The 18,068-nt window shown below is 48.0% G+C and overlaps 1 long non-coding RNA gene across 1 annotated transcript; it reads left to right on the top strand.

The window, feature by feature from the left end:
* The first annotated feature begins 430 nt into the window (after positions 1-430).
* On the top strand, positions 431-14,736 carry LOC118607789. Its single transcript, XR_004952823.1, has 2 exons — positions 431-742; positions 12,856-14,736. It is a non-coding gene; the product is annotated as an uncharacterized LOC118607789 (long non-coding RNA).
* Positions 14,737-18,068: the final 3,332 nt, after the last annotated feature.

The raw sequence follows: 18,068 nt of genomic DNA, 5'->3' as shown, positions 1-18,068 counted from the left end.
AGGCGCGATGTGTGTGGTGATGGTGGGGGGATTGGGGCCCCCGCAGCATCTCTGAACACAAAGGGCGGGGGAGCTCGGCTCTACAGTCATAGCGAGCAGTATTGATCGAGGGGCGGGCGCACAGAGCGCGCCGAGAGCGGTTCCATCCATTAGGGCCGCTGTTCGCCTCCAATTAGAAAAAAAATCATTACTCAGCAGCCAGCAGCGGCCTGCGCGCCGCCCGGGACCGCCTGCGATCTAGCGAGACAGCTAGGGAACGGCAGGCCTCCCCCACCCTCGCGCTCCCCACCCCCCGCCCCCGGCGCCCCGCCTCCCCCGGCTCTAATGACAACTATTAGAGCTGCCTCCCCGCACCCACTGCCCGGCGAGCACAAAAGCGCGAGATTCATTTGGTAATCGGGGTAATTACAGCGGGGCGCGGGGGCGCACACGGCGTTGGCGGGTGCGCCGGCGGAATGCTAAGGGACCCGGCGCGAGGCCCGTTCCCACCCCACCACCCGCTCTGCGGGCCCCCTAGCCTGAGCAGCGCCTGGGACCACCTTTTCCCCCATCCCCCACTGCCCATCTCCAGCCCGGAAAAGGACCTACCCGGGGGTTCCCAGGTGCGGGACGAAAAGCCACCTCATCCCCAACTCCTCACCACCCCCCGACCCCCTCCCGCGCGCCGTCGGCTTGGGCAGCGTGGCCTGCGGCGCTCCGGACAAGATTTGCCACGTCCGGGAGCCAGAGAACCCCCTCTGAGGTACGGACGCATAATAAATACCGTGTGGAATGTATTTACTCTGCTGCCCCTAGTTAATTTTCATACCCGCGCAGCGCCAGGCACCCTCCCCCGCGCGCCCCGGCCTGTGGTTCCTATTTACGGGCGCGAGGCGCCATCCCTTGAGAGGGCCTTTTTTTCCTTCCTTTTTTTTTAGAGCTTTAGGATGGATGCAACGTGTCATTAAACCTGAAAAGGGTTGTTACTTATCAGTAATGGTGTTCCCCACAGGCCTTTCTCCTCACCTGCGTGGACACAGGTACCACCTGGATGGTGGATGGGGGCCTGGGGTGCCCGAAAACACCCGGGTTGGGGGGAGTTAGATAAGCTCTACGTGGGCCCAGCAGGAGGCAGCTGAGGCAGCTCTGGAACCCCCAAACCATGGGGAGGACCACCCCCTGCCCCACCTGGAGGCTGCCGGCTTTTGCCAGGCATCCCGGGGGGTGGGGTGGGGATTTTTCCTCCAGAGAAGCCTAGAACAGGAAGGCTTAGGGGACCCTTAAGGAAGATTCCCCCTCCTTAAGCGTCCCCCTCCTCAGCGGCGGGAAATGCAGTCTCTCTGTTGTGCCATTCTGGCCGCAGAAAGGCCCTGTGTGACTCAGCTCTGAAGCAACAGCCTTATCTGGGGCGATTTCCCATCTGCATCTCTGTGAAGCAGGGTCTTCCTGCACAGGACTTATCTTGTTTGGAAGCAAAGCTGTGTGCTGGAGGCAGGCCCAAGGAATGGAATGCTCTCTAGGCCTTGTGTGTTCTTAATGACCCATAACAGAGTCTTCAGAGGTGAAAAACAAAACCCTTCAGCCCCTTAACCCTTCCATGCCCATCCTGGCTTGTGAGAATTCTTAATCTGGCTGTGGTGTCACACAGATTCCTCTCTCGATTTCATCCAGGAGCTGCCAGATTTACCTCAGCCCCACCATGCCATGAGTCTGGTCTCCCATCTCCTGGCAGCCCTGCAAAGACTTGGAGTAGGGCACTAAAATGTCCTGAAAGTGTGGGCAAAATTTTGAGCATGCATGCATTTTTCTAACAGGGGAGGTTCTTGAAGGGATCTGAGATAGCTACGAAAGTGTAAGAACCACCTACCAGCCATTTCACTTTTTCAGGTCTTATCTCTGAGCCTAACTTCATTATCAGGAAGAATCAGGCTACCCTAAAGAGGTTGTGATTAAAACAATGATATAATCCTTTAATATTTGTAAACTGTACAAAGTTCTACAAAGATAAATTATTAACGATGCCAAAGATGGCTTTGTGTGTGTGTCTGTGTGGGGAGGTGACACATAGACACACGTGTATATTTTTGAATTGGTGATACAGGAGAAGTGTGTGTGGGGGGGATCATTGGTATTTTACTCTCCATTCTTAGGAAACTTCTGTTCTGAACCCCCTCATTTCTCTACCTTGGGGCCAAGTGGAATTGATCTGGAATGTTGCCCCTCCCTTTTGAAAATCAAAAGCCTGCTTGGGCAGTGGGTGGTGGCTCAGGGACATGGGCAGCAGGTTTTCCTGCTCAAACCCCTCTGGTCCTCTGGAGACTCATGGCCTCCCTTGGAACATAGTAGTCATTTGCACAAAATGGGTGTTCAATACACCATTGTGTAATAATCAAATCAATGACTGGGTACTAAGTGGTCTTTGGCTATCCCCACCTCCCTTCTGTACTTGCAAATAAAAGAGGGCTCTGAACCCTTTCCAACTTAAATGTGTTTATTAATAGGTGTGGAAGCCCATCAGTCTTGAGGAGCTCAAAGATTAAAATAACCAGAATCTAGGATGTTCAGCATCCCCATAAAGATAGGGATGAATGAGGTGATAGTTAATTCTCTTCATCCACACTCTAAGAAACTACTCCCAGCTCCTACAGCTTCCCTTCAGGATCTTCCCTTCAGGATTTGGAAGGTTCCTGCTAAGGCCACACTTTCCTCAGACTGTTCCACGATGACAGCATGATGGGGACACTAGGGCTGGGCTATTCTGCCTGATATGAGACTTCTCTGATGGTCAGTCTTTGCTCTGGGCTCCCCATCAGCCTGGCTAAGACTTTCTCAGAGCTGTGCTACATCTGAGGATCTTCCTACCCCACCCTTGTTCTCCCTTCCCTCTCCTTTCTCCTAGGTCAGACCTGCATCACTCTCTCAAGGCTCTCCCTGCTTATTCCTGCTTCTGCCATGCTTGATCCTTCACAGATGTTTTCCCCAGTATATCTCTTGAACTTCTAATTACATCTTGGTATCTGCTTCTGGGAGGACCTCAACAGTTACAGGGACCAACACTCAGATTCCCATGCTCTCCATCATTTTAGGTACGACCCTTGTGTGTGCAGGGCCATGTAGAGTCAAGGGTGGTGCTAGAATCTCTTGGTCACTCTTTTGCCTCTAGAAGGTTCTAGGCATCAGACACCTCTGTGCCCCTGTAGGGCATGGTGGTCAGCTGCCACACTCTGGTGGTCATGCTGCTTGTGACTTGCATTTATTTTTCCAGTTGTTTATGGGTTTGGTCAGGCTCATCTCTGGCTAGGGCTCCTGCTGTCCAAGAGCCTGGCTGTACCTACTAGCTTGCCTGGCTGCTCTTGGAAAGTCAGTCCCAAGGCCAGATTGCTTTCTGAGATCCACGACTCTTCAAATGACCAGTCTCAACACAAATCTGAGAGCCAACCCTGGAAATCGACACTGAATCAAAGGCTCCCCATACTTCTGCCTGTGGCCAGGGTAAGCTAGGAGGCTGGAAAGTTCTGCTCTGTTACAGACACGAACTGAAGTCAGATTAAAAGAGGGGGCATCAAGGAGAGAAATCATCACCGGAAGACAGAGGAATTGCTGACATCTCTGTCTGCTTGAGGAAAGGCAGCCACCAGCCCAGAGAGAGATGAAATGGAGGGCTGTGTTTTTAAAGGCGGGGGGCAGAGGTCATTAGCTTGGAGAATGTGTCATATTTGACGTAAGGAAGGTGGTAATTTGAGGCTGGAAAGCAAAGCTTCATCCACACTCTGGCCTGGGAGATGCAATCTGCAGATATTCTCTGCTGGGGAGAAAGGACAGACCTACAAATAGGAGGAGAGTGGCCAGGAGAGATGATGCCTTCCCGGCTGTTTGAACACCACCTCTGTCCATCCCTTGATATTTCTAACGAGGATAAATCTGTGAGCTCTCACTTCTCCCCATCACTGGCAGCTCTGAGGGCTCATGGAACTGAGGCCAGCACCCAGTGGCCTGGGCTGGAGAGCTTCAGTGACAACCGATGCCACCCCTATAGGCTAGTTAATTTTTTTCCAGAGCCAAACTTTCATTGGTGGCCCTAGGCTGTAGCCCCATGGCCAAAGGTTTAGGGGACAGTGCCTTTGGTCATAAAGGGGTCAGGGGGTAACTACAAACCCTCCTCAGTTCCTGGGAAAGTGGCCAGAAGCACATGTCACCTTTGAGGGTTTTGTGTCATCAGGGGGCCACTGGGCACTGTGCTTCTTCCCAGTACTGGGGTGAGGAGAGGCCAGAGTTTGCAGGGAGACTCCATGAGAACATGTTTATACTGCGGTCTGCATTCACTCCTACCCACCCCCAAACATTGATTACAGATGGAAGGGTGCAAAGGGTCAGCACGCTGGGCCTGCTGGGAGAGCTATATCTGACCAGTGCTCTAGCTCTGAACCTGCTAGTTCAGAGTGCATTGTTGCCTGGTGCCCTCAGGATCAGAGTCTGCTCAGCGGTCTCCTCCCAGCTCCAGCACCCCAGACTCTTCCCTCCAGCTGCAACCAACTTCTTCCAGTTCTCCTGGCTTTTTTAGGTCTTCCTTCTAGTTGTGTCCTCAGCTTCAAACCCTCCTATCTCACTCCTACCCATCCTTTCGCTTTCAGCTTAAGCTCCAGGAAGTATGGGCAACCCCCACAGTAAACAAAGCCAAACGTTTTCTTTATCTGGAGCCTTTGCTATGCTAATGTGCATTGTGAATCTTCCGGAGTGTTGAGGGGCACCAATCTTTTCCAGCATTTGGCCACAAAAGGCCTCTACCTACCTACATATCTATTAACTCTTTCTCAGAACTGGGTGAGGAGTTTGGGAAATGTTCTGAGAGAAATGAAGCTGGTAAGGGCAAGGGTTTATTTCTTAGGTCCTGCTTTTTAGGTAGTGGCCTAGAAACCCCTATTTACCCTCAGGACTGGTAGGGGGAAGTGTCCCTCTCCTGTTGCCTGACTTCCGTCCTCCTGTACCCTATCAATGGACTTACTCCTGCAGGGAGAAACCAGAGTAACCGGCCCAATCCCTTTCTTGTCACAGTGGCAGAATCAGATCCACGTTTTGGGGCCGCCTTTGAGAAAACCAGTGTAGAGGTATGAATTATAATTTCTAGGACCTTGGAAGGGACCTGTGCAAGTGAAAGACAACCCTTGATGGTAAGCTTTTTTTTTTTTAGCATCGAGGTAGAATCCACACCTGCACAGAGGCTTAATTATGGGTTTATGTGTAGCTCAGACATGGCCATATGTTAAGTACGTGGCCTATGGATGGCTCTTCTTTGGTGCTTTGGTACAGCTCTGCCAGGCCACAGTCCTCTTGCTTCTTGGTCCACAGCCAGCCTGCAGTTTGTTATGCTGGATCAGGCTTCACACAGGTGAGTGCATCCTTCGAGGCCTGCAGACTGGTGAGGGCAGTACCATATTGGTTGAGCAGATCTGTTTGCCCCCCAGATCCACCTGCTTTCTGTGGATCCCATGTGGCTGATCCTTTTGGACTGGATCACTTGGGTGGCTTTGGCCACTGCCTTCTGGTTGAGTTTGGCCAATGAGACATGCACCAATAGGCAATCTGGCTGGCAGTTGTCAAGAAGTGAGGTATGGATTTCCCTGTCTGGGCTGCATTTTGGAGGGGGTTGCATCTTTGTGCCCAGAGCAGCACTTACTTACAGCTCTCTTCTGTTCTTCCAACAGCCCCTGCCCCTTGCCCCTTCAGCCCAGGGCCTGGTAGCAGTTTCCTGCTGTTGCTGGTCCCAGGATACTTTCCTATCCCTTGTGGTTTCTGTAATCTGCCCTCACCTCTATAAATAGTCCCTTTGCTCAACTCTTCCCAATTAACCCTCTTGTTGAATGGGCCATCCGATCCTGCTGGGGCCCTGCCTTACACAGACAGCATTTGTGGTACCAAGGAAAGTCCTGAAGTTATTTCACCAATCACAATGAGTTCTCCATTGGTGAACTTGAATATGCAAATATTAGGCTTCAATTGCTTGGGGTGAGCTTTCCAGAGGAGTCTTGAGCTTGGCTGTGGACTCCCTCTTACTTACCCCTGTCATGGCATTTAGCACTGAACTGTCTTATCTATATGCGCTTCCCATTCCTGAGTGAAGTCCAGATGAGCTTATGGGTGAAACATGACCCCTGCCTGCTCCCCACCTTTGTTTATTTGAGGGAGAGCGACATCATAATTTTGGGGGTATGTGATAGAATTGCCCAAAGTATATAAAAACTGTCCATGTAAATGATGAAACCTAAATGTTGGTTCTAGCAGTTTCCTGGTAAATGCTTAACAACTAGCTTCCCCTTCCCAAAGCCATGATTTGTAGCATCTGTTGATTTCCATGATGTAAATGCCACAACCATGGCCAGTCTGGAACTACTCATGCAATAGGTCTGACTGTGGAGCTGGGAAGAGATGTGCAATAGCACACCATTAAATAACACTACCGCCACACAGATATGACAGATTAACTAACCTCAGAAACATAGATATTAGTAAACTGTAAAAGTCATTATTAAGGTGTGACTTATGAGTATTTATTATCTTTGTTTTTAACATGATTTATTCAATGTTAAATTTTTAATTATTTTAATTTAAATTTAATTTAAATTTAAATTGTATTAATGACTTTAACAATTGGCTTACAAAACTCCTGAAAATTAATGATTGGCTCTCACAGACAGGTACTATCGGGTTCTAGCACACCACTGAAGGGTTCTATTTGTTCTGCAGCATTGGAAAGAAAAATTAGTTTTCATCCGGATAGAAAACAAAACAAAGAAAAGCTACGAGTATTTCAATTGCGCCACCTTGTGGCATGACCTAACACTACCACACCCCATTATCTGAACGCCCCCATTTTGGTCAGGTTGTATCTGTATCTGTGGTGATCAAGTGTTCTGGGTTGTCTGGGACAAGTCCTGGTTTATACCTACTACCTGGGCTTAACAATTAATTGCATTCCCTTTATGTTCTCAAAAATGTCCTGGCTTGAACAATAAATGATTAAGTCATCTCGCTAGATTGTAACTTCCTTGAGGGTAGGGACTGTTTTGTTTGCCACTGCATCCCTCTGGCCAAGTAAGTAGTCAACTGAGATCAGTTGAATGAACAGTGAAAGTCAGGGATACAAGAAATGTTTCCCTGCCTCTTTGGTTACATCGATAATGATTGGGATTTGGAAGTCTTTTTGACATGTAGAGATTTTTATTGTAATGTGGTTGGCCCTGTAATCTCTGACCCTGCTGTCCTCCACACAGAAAAAGCCATGCAGATAGACGTCAGAGCCTTGTCTCCTGGGGGTGTGCGGCAGCCAGAGGGTGTTGGTCTGGCCATCTGGTGCGGGAACAGTTGAGCCGTGTGGGAGCCCAGCTGGCACGGGAATCCTTGGCTGTCCCCGGCAAACAGCATGGGGAGGAGAGCTGTGGGATCAATAGTAATTTCCTTCAGAGGAACGGTGATGTAGCATGGTTGGCAGTGGCACTGGGCTTTCCCTGGCACAGAGGTCTCTAAATGCACTTGGCCCTCTTAGCTAGGAAATGGACTTGCAGTAGAATGCTGCACAGGGAAGGGAACAAGGACAGGACTTTCTTGGCCTGAACCCAAGAGAGGTTGCCAGGTTGGCTGTGGAAGCAAGCTTTCTCTGTGCCTGCCTGTCATCAGCATAAGCCACGTAGACACTTTGAGGCACTGAGTGGAAATCGTGTAAGCTGGAATGGTCCCTTGGGCCTGCCGGCACCTACCATGCAGCATCTATCCACTCAGCACTTAGGGATAGACTTCTTTGTGCCAGGAACAGTGCTCAGGTGGTAAATGTGATCCCAACTTCTAGCTGTGAGGAATTACCTGACGTTCCTGAAGCTCTCCAATCAGTACTGAAATCATGGAGAGTCTGAGGTGGTTAAGTAGTGGCTAGGGGTCTGGCAAAGGTGGGTCAGAACTGCCAGTGGAAGGATGAGCAGGAGTTTTGTTGGATAGGGTTATAGATATGGTGCTGCACCGCCTAGAACTTCCTTCAGGAGTGAAGGGATGGCTACCTACTCAGAATGTCCCTTAGCTGATATGTGCTGAACTGTTTTACCCAATGCAATGACCCCCTCCTTGGGAACCAATTGTATTCAATTGGGGACTAGTCTATGGGAAAGGGATACAATGGCTCACCCCCTTGCCTCAATTCTGGATATCTCTGAAGGGCCATCCTAGCTCCAGAATTTTCCATGAGGTCAGCTGGGGCCTCTATTGCAACTGCACAGTAGCTTGACTCCTCTTCTGCCCCATCTTGCTGCCCTCACAGGTGTTGTTCCTAAAAGTACCCTTCAGGAAACCTCCAAGGCTGGTCTCCATCTCAGGATGCATTTCCTAGGCAACCTGGGAAATATACCAGGGATGGGGAGGGACAGAAAACAGCACACAAATGAGCATGGAGAGTGGGCAAGCAGGCATGACCTAGGATGATGCCGAAGAGTCCAGATTTTCTTCTGTGTGGGGGATGGGGTCTGAGATATAGACCTGGGGTCTGAGCTATGGCAGTGATGGGCTAGTGGCAGAGAGGAGATAGTAAGTACTAGGAAGTTCAGGGGAGGAAGGACAGGGTTAGGATGGATGTAAGAAAACTTAGGAAGGGGACTGTGGGTACAGAACGTATCAGGGAAGTCTGCCATCCAAATAGTGTAAAGGAAAAACTGATAATCCCGGGAATCAGATTTTTAATCCCTGAGTTTTGGTGGACTACAAGGATTCATGGCATAAAGGTCTTGCATTCCTATGGTTCTGACCGAGGTGTGGCCTGTAAACATTACTTGTAGCTGCCTGGGCAGAATTCTGGCACTTCTTAATATAATTTATATGTTCCTGCAAAGGGCCACATGCCCCCAATACCAGCCTCTTACTTTCTTAGGTTGCCGCTGTGCCTAGTTTGAGCTGGAACAGTGAGGAAAAGCAGGCCTTGAAACTAGGTGGGTCTCAGATGCCTCCCACTACATGGTCACAGCAGAACCAGGGACAAACTCCTTAACCCTTCAGAGCCTGTTTCCTCATCTGCCAAATGGAGATAATGAGATAATGCATAGAAACACTTAGCACAGGGCCTGCCATGTAGTAAGCATTCAGTAGATACCTTCATTTTCAGTCCTGCAATTTTGGCTTCCTTTGCTCTAATTTTCACTCCTTTATCAGAAACACTTGATGAGTATCCATTTGGTATGTGGGTAGGGGGAAGTGGCGGGGGCAGGGATGTTGGTGGTAGTGCTGGGGTAGAAACCACTAAAGGACCCCTGAATGGAGCCCTTTAGAGATTCAGCCCTCTCCTAAAGCTATCCCATGTGTGGGCCAACCTACCAGAGGAAGCGAGCTTGCCTTTATCACCTCCATTTTCCAGAGGGGGGAACTGAAGTCTGGAGAGAAACTGATTTGTCCAGGTTACCAGGGACAGCTGGAGGCCCTGAGCTCTGGCCTTACAGGGCCCCAGCCCTGTGCCCAGCAGATCACATGATATGACGTGCAGGTTTATGTAATTTCCGGAGGCTTACCCTTGCTGCTCTTGCAGCTGGTTCTCCCGGTCTCCCCAAAAGGTGTGAAAGAAGGCTGTGACTTTGGGGCGTGGAGCCAGAGCTGCCAGGAACTGTTCCTGTTTGTTCCCAAGCGTGCCAGAAAGGCACCTCCTTCTCTCCTCCCCACTGATGTCAGCCAATGACGTCTGGGCTGCATTCAGGCCATGCTGTCATTTGTCCCATGCTCATTCAGCTGATTAAAAGTCATCAATTGTTTTTTAAGCCACCAGCAGGCGAGCCACCAGGCACCATTTGTTATTGCTCGGCCATGCTGTGAGATGCTGTTTAAACTCACTGAGCAAAGCTTGCAGAAACTGGAGGCCAAAGCGTTCTTGGAGGAAAAAAATAGGAGAGAGATGAGTGGGCCCACATCTCTGCCAGAAGGAACAATCAAGCCCAGCAGCTGAGGGGCTGGTCCCCCTTTTAGCAACTTCCGCAAGGACATTTTCAGGGGCCTTTTCTCTTTGGGCAAGAACCATAGGGAGCCCCCCTTTATCTCTCCTTGGCGAAATAATTATTGCTGTGGCTAACAAATGGTGCATTTGAGACTTTTTACCTCATTGCTGTGCCTCTGAGTTATCCAGATCCTTGCTTTTTGGCCAGGTTAATGTTCCCAAAACATAACTCAATGCTATCCTTCCTCAAACACCTTTGCTTATTCCATTTATTATGGAATGAGGAGTAAAGCTATTGCTTGGCGTTTGAGTTCCCCTCAGGGTAGCCTAGGTCTCTCACTCCTCCTGCCCCTGACCTTCCCAGCCACTGTGCTTCAGTCAAGTTACACCTTTTGGCCTCCCCTAGACATGACCCTTGTGTGTCTGTCTTCATTCATGTTGCTTCTATTTGAAATGATGCACCACTGCCCTACCCTGCTGCTCAATATATTGAACCCCGAGGATCTTTCGGGGACTGTTTGGGAAACCATCTTTGTCCTGGTGTCTTTACTGAGGCCACAAGTCTATGTCCTCTTTCTCCTCTTTCAGTCACATGTGCAACAGATGCTATGGTTGCCTCATCCACATCCCCCTGTGCTCACCATTTCTGTGCACACAGCTTCCAGCACCTGTGTCCCTTCACTTAGGGGCTGTCTCCGGTCATTGGGCATGCAGGCAGGAAGTGCTAGGAGATGAATGTTCCCTGGGAGTAGCCCTCGACCAATGACTGCTGGGAGCTGATAGATAAACACTACATATCTCTTGCCTGTGGTGGAATACTCTGCAGCGAATGTTCTATGCCAGCTCTCGGAGGTCCACAGCTGGGCACCTCAGTTGCCCACAGTAGTAACTTGCTCATTGGCTGTCTTCCTTTCCCTGCTTCCTTCCAGATAAACCATTTGCACTCAGGTTCTTGTCTCAGTGTCGGCTTCTAGGGGACCTAAACTCAGGAAACATGTCACTTGTTCCAGTTCCTTGTCTTTGTTTGGTCTGTCCTAGTTCTGCTGAACCTGCTTCGGATCCTCTGCAGGTCCCAAAATGGTGCCTAGCCCACAGCAGGTACCCCATAGTAGGTGACTGGTAAATGTTGAGTGGCTCCAATCTGTTTAGAAAAGCCTCTAAATGAAGTGAGCAAACCCTGTTTTGGTGAGGATTGTCTGTGTTCGCACAGGCCAGGGGCATTTCACCTCAGTGCTTTGGATCTGCCAAGCCCTGTCTGCCTCACCCCTTTTATGGAAATCTTGTACTTCAGTCAAGACCCCCAAACCCTCCCCCACACCCACTTTGGTTGGCCTGCCCTGAAAGCTCCCTCATCTGGATTGCTATTGAATTTTAATAGCACCATTCAGCTTTGCTCTGACCCCTTCTTTGTCACGCGTATTAATTTTCTTTCTCCACTGGGCTCTACCATTCTCAAGGGTAAAGGCCCACAATCCCAAGGGCTTTCTGTTAGTCACTTCTTCTATACCCGGGAGGAATCAGAGGGTCTGACTCTATATGAATCACGGAAGTTCAGTGTCATCAGCAGAAACATCTGTTATTCCAGCCGTAGCTCAGAGTTTTCCCGATTAAGAAACCTACAAGGAAAAGCAAGGCCAAGGCTGAGTTTGGTGTTGATGGGAGCAGGGAAGGGGAAAAGGATGGCCATGACCTGCCTTGGGCTCATGAATGTTATAGTCCTATTCTTGAACTTCAGTGAGGTGCATGAGTCATGGGGGAAATGGGGGCAGGGGTGGGTGTGGGGGGGTCTCTCACCCACGGAAGGAGGCTCTTTTTCAGCTATCCTGCCAGAACTGGGCTGGATCAGGCAACTAGAAAGTCAACAAACATGGGGAAGAAAGCCTTACATGGACAGCAATTCCAAAATGCTCCTCTGTGGGCCTCTCTCCTCATTTCCATGCTTCCTTATCAGATGGGAGAAATGTGTCTTGTTTAGACAAGAAGGATACTGGTCAAAGGGGAAAAGTCAAGCGCTCTAGGCCTGCAGTTGTTCAAACACCTGGAAAGAGCATTCTCTCCCTTAGGGACAGTTTTCCACCTTGCTCCAAACAAAAGCCGGGCAGCTAGCTTCGAGCTACACTGTGGAAAAACAAACTCTGTGCAGTAGTTCCTCTCACATCTAGGCTGATCTAGGCTGACTTTTCCAGACCACAAATTGGAACTTGCTGATGGATAAGTATGGGTGGATTTATGACAAGACAACAAGACGGGACATCTGAGATAGGAGGTGTAATCCTCAAGTACACGGGGACCAGTGATGTGTCCTCACTGTGGGTGCTAGGTCTAATGGGCAAAGAACACGGGAATTGGTCCAGGCATATGTTTCTCTGAAGTGGCCTGAACTCCAAGAGGCATGCAGGACAGGAGAGGTTTTGCTTCCTTAGTGTGCAGCTGCTGTTACCCTGGAAACGGCCTTTCTGGCCTACAGGGCCTAATAACATTCCTCAAAGTTTTCAGGAGTTGTGAGTTTTGGAATGATTACATAAACGTGGCTTTGTGGGGGCAGGGCCCTGCATGGGTAACACCCTGCCTCCGGAGTAGGTCCTTGAATAAAAATCCAGCAAAACAAAGGAGAAAATGCAGCCTGTGGTTTAGAGACTTTGGGGTTGCAGAATCACAGCTGCCAGATAGGAAACTTCTATGCATCTTTTTGTGTCTTAGTAGCTCCTGAGGTGCCCTAGTGGAATGGGAACAGGGCACATATCCAATAATGTAGAATGCCCTTGGCCACGTACAAGGGCTTTGCATTCTCCAGACATTTGCTCTCCGAGTCGCTGCAACTATGTGGTTGAGTAAGAAAGCAGTTGTCATATTAGAGTAATATGTAGTAATGAATTAACCACATGAAATTTGTCCCTACTCATACATCCCTCCCTGCTTACCAGCTGCATCCCTCCTGCCCTGGAATCTCCAGGATGTGGACTACAGCCTGATGCAGTGTAGTGCAGTGGCCAAATGAAGTCAAGAGCTGCTGGATTTCCTGAAGTCAAAGAAAATGATGCTGGGGAATTGTTCCCACCACACAAGGAGTTGCTAATCAAAGTCTGGCTGAGTTAGCTGGTTATGAACTGGAGAGACATCCACAAGCAGGAGGCATGATGGGAATTTCTATAAGAAGACCCTTTGAAGAACAAAGTATCAGGAGATACTCTCAGTACAACTGATGAAGACCTTGAAGCATTTTTGCCAAAATGACCATCTTTATGTTGGTGTGTGAAAGTCAAGGGTGACTTAGGGGCCCTTGTGCCACTAGGTGTTTTGCTGGGGGAGGGGAGAGAAAAGCTTTGAACTCATAAACAAACTTATTAGCACTTTATTACTAAGAATTATAGTGCACAATTGCACTTAGATGCTCCATTTTGTTAAATTAAAGTTAAATAACTTATTGTTATGATTCGAGTGTCATTTTCGAGATCAACTCCCAGTTAGTTTTTTCCCACTACTCAGGAATGTTGGTCTCTATTTGAAGTGGTTCCACTTGAAGTGGGCTTTCTCTATGTTGGCTGACTTGAGCTGACAAGGGTCTCCATTATTTCTAGGAGCTTATGGACCTGGGGACTTTGTTTTTCTTTGGCCAAGTGAGGATGGAGGGGTGTGGGTTGCCTGTGTCCCAATCCAGGCTGGGGGGTGGCATTTAGCATCCAAAGCTCAGAAACAGAGCACAGAAGCCTGCTCAAGTGCCTGCTCAACTTACTTGACATCAACAATGGGGTGTCAGAAAGGCTCCTCAAGCATCACCTGACATCCCCCATCCCGGCACCTCCTCTTCCATTTGCAATTCCCCCTATTTGCAACCATCTCAGCAACCAGCTATCCCTGTCTCCAGTTTTGAAGGCCCAAACCCATGGACTCCCTTTTGCCACTCCTCTTTCTTTCCTACTCCACATCTGCTTAGTTAATAAACCCTGTTGGCCTCACCATTGAAACACCTCAGGTTGTTTTCATGGGTGGCTGCCAACAGGCTGGGCCAAGCCCTGATTTTCTCTCTGATGACTCTTCACTGGCTCTCTGCTTCACCCATGCCCCCTGCAGTTGAGAGTTTCAATAAAGAAGCCAGCATGGCCCTAGGAGATCACCTCACTTCTCTGCTCAAAGCCCTCCAAAATTTCCCAACTCACTCACAGTGAAAATAGCGCTGATGGCAACTCTATTGTCCCTTGGCTGTGTCCTATAAGGCCTACATGACCCAGGCTATCACCTGTCTGACCGCATCCTCTATTCCCTCCTCCTTGATCCTGTTGCTCCAGCCATACTGTCCAGAACACAGCAGGCTCGCTCTGGCCTATTCCTATCCCAGGGTCTTTGCAGCCCCTCTCTCCTCTGACAGAAATGCTCTCCACTCCCACCCCCTCCTCTGCCAGTTAATGCTGGCTGATTCCTCCCTCCCTTCAGGTCTTTGTGCAGATATCAGCTTCTTGGTGAGGATCTCAGCCACCTCCACCATCCATTCACCCATGTATGCTTTATCCCTCCTCTCTATTTTTTGTACCCCTTGGCACTTATTAGCATCTGACCCATTGCATTGTTTACTTGGTTATCTTGTTTCTGGCCTTTCTCTATTACCCAGGGGTTTCCAGAAAAGTAGCCTCCATGAGGGCAGGGATTAAAAAAAAACATCTGTTTTGTTTCTTGGTGTATTGACAGCATCTAGTTCAGTGCCTGGTGCACAGCAGGCTGTCAATATTTGTTGAATATGTGAATGTACGGGACTTGGAGCAAACGCTGGAATCATGCCTTGTTAATAAAGGGGCCAGAGTGAGAGAAAATATTTTTTCGTAATGTTTTGTTCCCAGACCCCATTACCCCCAACCCCTACTCTGTCTCTGACCAAGGCCTTGCCTTGCTACCCTGAGAGCCCCTGTAAGCAGTGATATCAGGAAGGCTACCCTGCTTCCCTACCATGGCTGGAGGGCCCTGAACAGAGCAGAGTGCTCAATGCTGGACATCCTCTCACCTAGAAGTTTTAGGAAATAACTGGGGGAACTTTGGCTAGCACTCAGCTGAGGGGTGGAGTGATGACTTTGTGGCATTTTGCTGTTGCTGCTAAAGCTATTTTGTTTATGCACACTGGCAGGTAAGACTAGACATAAACAGACCCTTTTATATCCACCACAACCCCTGGGCCAGATAATCTGGGCCTCGAAGATGTTTTAGCTATGTTTTTGTTGAGCGAAAGAGAAAAAGACACAGCAGCAGGTGTCTACTGGCCAATGCCAGTGTAAGCAGTAATCTTACTTCAGAGAGTTCCTAAAACTCGCTTCTCATCTTCTGTAATCCTCCATGATGGCTGCAGCGGGGACATTACTGCCAACACTGGTATGAAGTCCTGGCTCTGTTTTCCAATCATCTGATCGTCTGATCATCCAGGAAGCTTAACAAGAAATCCCCAGGCCTGGGGCCCACCTTGCTCAAATTAAATCAGAATCTCTGAGGAAGGAACTCAGGCAGAGCACGCTTTAAGAAAGACCCCAGGTGATCCTATAGTGCGACCAGGCCAGGTCTGAGTTCTGTGGTAGAACCGGTGGAACTGGTTGAGAGAAGGGCCTTGGACCCTGACTTACTGACTTTTGCCATCACCTTGGCCAGTTCACACCTTGACTGCTTTCAAGGCCCATATCTAGCTCTGCTATTCACACACAGAAAAAAACTTTTGAACACAGAATCTGATCTCACTGAACTCCCCTTCTTACAGAGTGCTTTGTTTTGGAAGTGGATGTTTGGTATTTAATCTCCCCTTCCTGGGTCTGATCTGATTTTCCCTGGTGTTTACTGCTTTGACTGGAACCCAGGTTACAGACTCTCCTCTCACTTAACCCCAGTTCTTTTGGGTACAGAATCAATGAGACAAAGAATTTCAAACTGCAAATGTCCCTGCTTCAGATTGAAGGGAGTGGAGAGATGAGGAAAGCATTCGGAGTTCTTCCAGGTTTGCTAGGGGAGGAGAGAGCCACTCATAGATCATTCAAATGCAAGGCAGGCCGAGATAAGAGCTCTCTGGAGGCACACTAAACTGGAGGGGAGCTGGCCTAGAAGGAAATCCTGCATTTGGGGGTTTTTGCTGGCCTCCATGTTCAGGATGGGTGATCTATTTGCATTTGGGAAGCAGAGAGGCACCCCTCAGGGGTTTCCATGCTCCTAGCACAGGGTAAGCTCACATTAAACATGTGTTGATTGGTTGAAGACAGCCCCAGACACAGCTGGCTGTGGAGCTTCTGGGGACAAGCACACAGCCAAGGACTGTGAAGAGTGCCTAAGTGCAACCTCTTTTCTTTCACAGAGGAGGGGACCAGAGCCAGAGGGAGGAAGTGAGCTCTGGAAGGCCACCCAGTGAGCTCCTGATAGAGCCAGGCCCTAAATCCAGCCCAGCTGTCCCCTCTCTTTCCAGGGCCTCTGGCTGCTTCCTGGAAGGAGGGATTATTAAACCGATAGACTCCAGGAGGTCCATGAACTTGAATGGGGAAAAAAATTACATTTTTATTTTCACTAACCTTTAACTGAAATCCAGCAAATCTAGTGGACTAGGAAAGAAACAATCATGATATTGGCAGTAGCTATAACTTTGTCAGCAACAGAAATCACAGATATTTTATCTTCCTTATCTTGCAGCTAGCACTAAATATCATTTATACTCATCATTAATTTGAAAATCCAGCAGTCATTTTATGTCGTTATTTAATGCATTAAATAAGCACATATATGACTATATCAAAATATTTTGATGCCTATTTCAATAGAATTGGCTTGCTTTGCAATTCCATGAGATTCCGTCATATGCACTTAAAGCATTATTCTGAGAAGGAGTTCATAGGCTCAGTAGCCTATGGATGCCAAAGAGGTGCATGGCACAGAAAAGATTACAAGCTCTTCTTCAGGACTTCTCTCCATGAAATACCCAGACATCTTCTGCTGTAGACTCAGTTTTATGGGATGCTTAGCGCTCAGCCTCGGTGACCACAGGGCTGGGTTCCTTTCTCAGTTGTTGCTCAAGCTCTCTGAACCTCAGGTTCCATGTCCATAAAATCAGGATAATAATTGTCTCCACCTTTTAGGGCTGGTGTGAGGTGAAAACACACACACAATGTTGGTGTGGGGCTTGGTCCAGGGCAACCATTCACTACATACTAGTGTTAGTGCACAAACCTGAGTGTGCTGGATCTCAGGGCCTTGGGTTGACCAAACCATTTCTTTATCTTGGCTGATTCAAGAAGAAGAAGAAAAATCTTTGCTAATTTGTCAAACTTTTTCAAACCTCAGTTCTTAGGTATCAAAAACTATCACCCGAAGGAGGTCACATGGCCTAAAATAACTTTTTTTAAACTTGAATTTTAATTTACATATCATAAAGTTCAGTAATCTTAAGTGTACAACTCGATAAATTTTTACATGTGTGGATTCATTTAATTACCACCCAGATCAAGATATAGAACATTTCCAGCATTCCAGAAGGGTATGGTTCCCTCTTAGCCTTTTTTAGTCAATACTACTCAACCTCTTTAACCACTATCCTGAGTTCTACCACCATTGACTAATTTTGCCTGTTCTGGAACTTCATGTAAATTGAATCAGAATGTAGGCATTCTTTTATGCCTGGCTTTTTTCACTCTGAATGTCTGTGAGGCCCATCTGTGTTGTTACATGTATCAGTAGCTTTTCTTTTTCATGGTTAAGTAGTATTCTATTGTATGAATATACCACAACTTGTTTATCCATTTTCTTGTTGATGGCAATCTGGGTTGTTTATATTTTTTAACTCTTATGATTACAGTTGCTACAAATGTTTGTAAATGTCTTTGTATGGGCATATGAACTCATTTTTCCTGAGGATTCCTAGACGTGGAATTCCTGGGTTGGAATGTTTGTTTTAGTTTTAGTTCTAATTACGTTTAAAAAGATGTATTTTACTAACTACGGGAGGTGAACACACAGTGCAATATTTATATGCCTTACTTTTAAATTGTACACCTGAAATTTACTGAATTTTCTTAACCAATGTCACCATTAAAATAAATAAAGAAAGAAAGAAAGAAAGAAAGATGTATTTTATAAAGAATGAGGCTTAGATAGTGTAGTAGGTTTTCCCATGTTTGCTTTTCCAAAG

This window comes from Rousettus aegyptiacus, unplaced genomic scaffold (genome assembly GCF_014176215.1).
Source record: "Rousettus aegyptiacus isolate mRouAeg1 unplaced genomic scaffold, mRouAeg1.p scaffold_m13_p_9, whole genome shotgun sequence".
Lineage (NCBI taxonomy): Eukaryota > Metazoa > Chordata > Mammalia > Chiroptera > Pteropodidae > Rousettus > Rousettus aegyptiacus.
This window is presented reverse-complemented; position numbering and strand designations above follow the sequence as displayed.